The sequence below is a fragment of the Schistocerca piceifrons genome, chromosome 2 (genome assembly GCF_021461385.2).
Source record: "Schistocerca piceifrons isolate TAMUIC-IGC-003096 chromosome 2, iqSchPice1.1, whole genome shotgun sequence".
Taxonomy (NCBI): domain Eukaryota; kingdom Metazoa; phylum Arthropoda; class Insecta; order Orthoptera; family Acrididae; genus Schistocerca; species Schistocerca piceifrons.
Genome location: NC_060139.1, coordinates 543559632 through 543562677, shown reverse-complemented (window position 1 = coordinate 543562677; position 3046 = coordinate 543559632). Strand labels below are relative to the sequence as shown.

At 46.5% G+C, this 3046-nt stretch overlaps 1 non-coding gene across 1 annotated transcript; it reads right to left on the bottom strand.

Annotated features, from left to right (window-relative positions):
- Positions 1-512: 512 nt before the first annotated feature.
- On the bottom strand, positions 513-587 carry Trnal-caa. Its single transcript has one exon. It is a non-coding gene; the product is annotated as a tRNA-Leu (tRNA).
- Positions 588-3046: the final 2459 nt, after the last annotated feature.

The window sequence follows — 3046 nt, the reverse complement described above, 5'->3', positions numbered from 1 at the left end:
GTTCCCCGCAACCTGCACCACTCTCCAAGTCTTTGCCGCTACCGTGCGTCCGTCGCGCCGTTCTGTCCAGGACTCTCTTCTGTCCTCTCCCGTACAGCCCAGAACTCCTCGGTCCTCCGCGACTGTCCCTCGCGCCACGCTGTTCAGAACTCCCCCTCCCCCACTTCCATACAGTCTCTCCATGTGTCCTTTCTGGAAACGATCTCGTGATTGGCTAGAGCGCTCCCGCCCTGTCTCACAAACATAATGAAATACATTCGAAATAATGGATTTACATTTAAATAACTTGAAATTAAATATATATTCCTACTGCTGGACCATAAACACGCTCTAACACATTTTATTAAATACATAAACAAATTAAATAAACATATGTCAAAGGAATAGAACAGAAGTGAGCCAGTAGCCTAATGTCTCTGATTTCTAAAAAACAGTATATAATTGCAGAATGAGATTTTCACTCTGCAGCGGAGTGGGCGCTGATATGAAACTTCCTGGCAGATTAAAACTGTGTGCCGGACCGAGACTCGAACTCGGGACCTTTGCCTTTTGCGGGCAAGTGCTCTACCAACTGAGCTACCCAAGCACGACTCACGCCCCGTCCTCACAGCTTTACTTCTGCCAGTACCTCGGCTCCTACCTTCCAAACTTTACAGAAGCTCTCCTGCGAACCTTGCAGAACTAGCACTCCTGAAAAAAAGGATATTGCGGAGACATGGCCAAACCACAACCTTGGGGATGTTTCCAGAATGAGATTTTTCACTCTGCAGCGGAGTGGGCGCTGATATGAAACTTCCTGGCAGATTAAAACTGTGTGCCGGACCGAGACTCGAACTCGGGACCTTTGCCTTTCGCGGGCAAGTGCTCTACCAACTGAGCTACCCAAGCACGACTCGTGCCCCGTCCTCACAGCTCTCGAGTTTTCTGTATCACATTGGTACCAAGTTCTGCCCAACGCCACCGTCAACCGGTCGCACGATGGAAAAATAACTACACCACCTCTCATCAACATTTCATTCCTTCTTATGCCGCCTCTAAAATGGAGATGAGGACTGCGACGCCCAGCTTTCAAATCAAGCGATTTTCTAATGGATGGTCGAGGATATCATTTCAGACACACCATCACTCAGAATCGACAAGAAAAGGACTCAGGGATTGGCATTAAGGGCGTCAGGGAAACCACCCCTTTTCTTTGAGCGTTGATTCCCACACATTTCGCAGCCGAAAACGACAGATCGCCATGTGATGAACATCAGGGCGACTTTCTTGACAACCTTTGACACTGCTGACATCCCCCAGACCATTCAGCCTTTCACTAAGGACGTCGTGGGCCTGCGGTCACACTGAACGTAATCACAGCCGTTTGAAAAGTAGCGCGACATGCAATTTTTCCTCTGTGTGGAGGGTGGAACCACTAAGGGTCGTTCAGAGACATTCGACGAAATTTTATCGTGACCTGGAGCAGCTAAAGGTTCTTATGCCTTTTGAGGCCACCTGTTTTACATTCTCTAGTGGCATGATCACAGGTGGCTGCAACGTTGACATAAACGTGAGTAAAACGGCAGATGGTTCCCCTAAGGTCGTCCAAATCGGGAACACCAACGTTGCAACCCTCCCACACTTGTTGAGCAGTTTAAAACTATACCTGTACATAGACAACACGTGATGGAGTCCTTGGCGTTTGCAGGCAGGCTAGATGCAGCATCAACTCCCATTAGTGGGCATGCAGTAACGGTATCGGAGGGTTGCAGGGGGTTGCCTGTCTGAGGTGGCTAGGACTTCGTTGTGGGTTGTCTCTATTCATATACATTTTTAAAGTGTTGAACAATGGTACGTGGATGACACCAAGGGTGTTGCCGAACTGGGGGATCTTAGACGGACCCTTTGCTGTTTCATTAACTCATAAGACAGGGTCGCACTACTTCTGTGATCACACCACAGGAGAACGCAAAGCTGAGGGCTGAAAAAGCAACAGCATCCTTTGCTGCATGTATAACGTTCAAATTTCGTCGAATGGTTTTAAACGGTCGCTAGTGGTTCCACCCTGTATACCAGAGCAAAAGTTGTGGTCACACTACAGGCCAAATGGATGTGATCACATGGAATGTCGTTGCAGGCCCACAATGTCCTTGAAGAAGGGGTGCCAGCAGTATCGAAGGCCGTCAAGAACATCGTCCAGTTGCTCATCGCACTGCGAACTGTCGTTTTCAACCTCGTAATGTGTGGGAGTCAACACACGAAGGAAAGCAGTGGTTTGATTGGCGCCCTTTATATCACCTCCCGAGGTCTTCTCTTGTCACTTCTGAGCGGCGGTATATCTGAAATGATTTCGTTGGTAACCCACGAGAAAACAGTGTGATTTCAACCGTGGGAGTTGCGGTCCTCATCTCCATTTCAGGGACGGCAAAAGAAGGGGTGAAATATAGGTAAGAGGGGACGTTACGATTTTTCCGTCGTCTGATACGTCCACTGTGGCATTGGGCAGAACTGCAATGAAATTTTGTACCAGTGTAACATGATTAGCCCACCTTACACCTCATATGAACTGAGCTCTTGGCCATTATTTCACATGTGTCGACACCTTGCTGTTTGAAGGTTCGCGCGAGCCCGAGGGCGTTGTCGCAAAGTGGCACGTTTCTGCATCATTACAGGGGAAGGTTGTAAGTAGTCAAATTTCAAACTTTTGTAAAGGGATACAAGCCAAGGGTTTTCCAAAAGTGATCCTTTAATTCTATTGTGCAGTGTACATATAATATTTGTAACTGAACAGAAGATATATAAGTTGAGAAGGTTTTTTATCATGTTAAGTAGAAATTTTATCTCAGAAAAAGCAGCACAAGTTTTACATCTTAAAAGCGCGGAAGCCGATCACAAGAACTGAGGAGGATGCGAATTTATTGGAACTGAATTCTGGAAAGGTCCAATCCATAAGCAAATGGAGCACCTGAAGGCTAGGTTTAATCAGAATATAGACATACATACAATATATGTATTAATTTAAAGTTTTAAAGTAAAATGAGAATCTTTTTAGTGAAAAAGAAGAAGC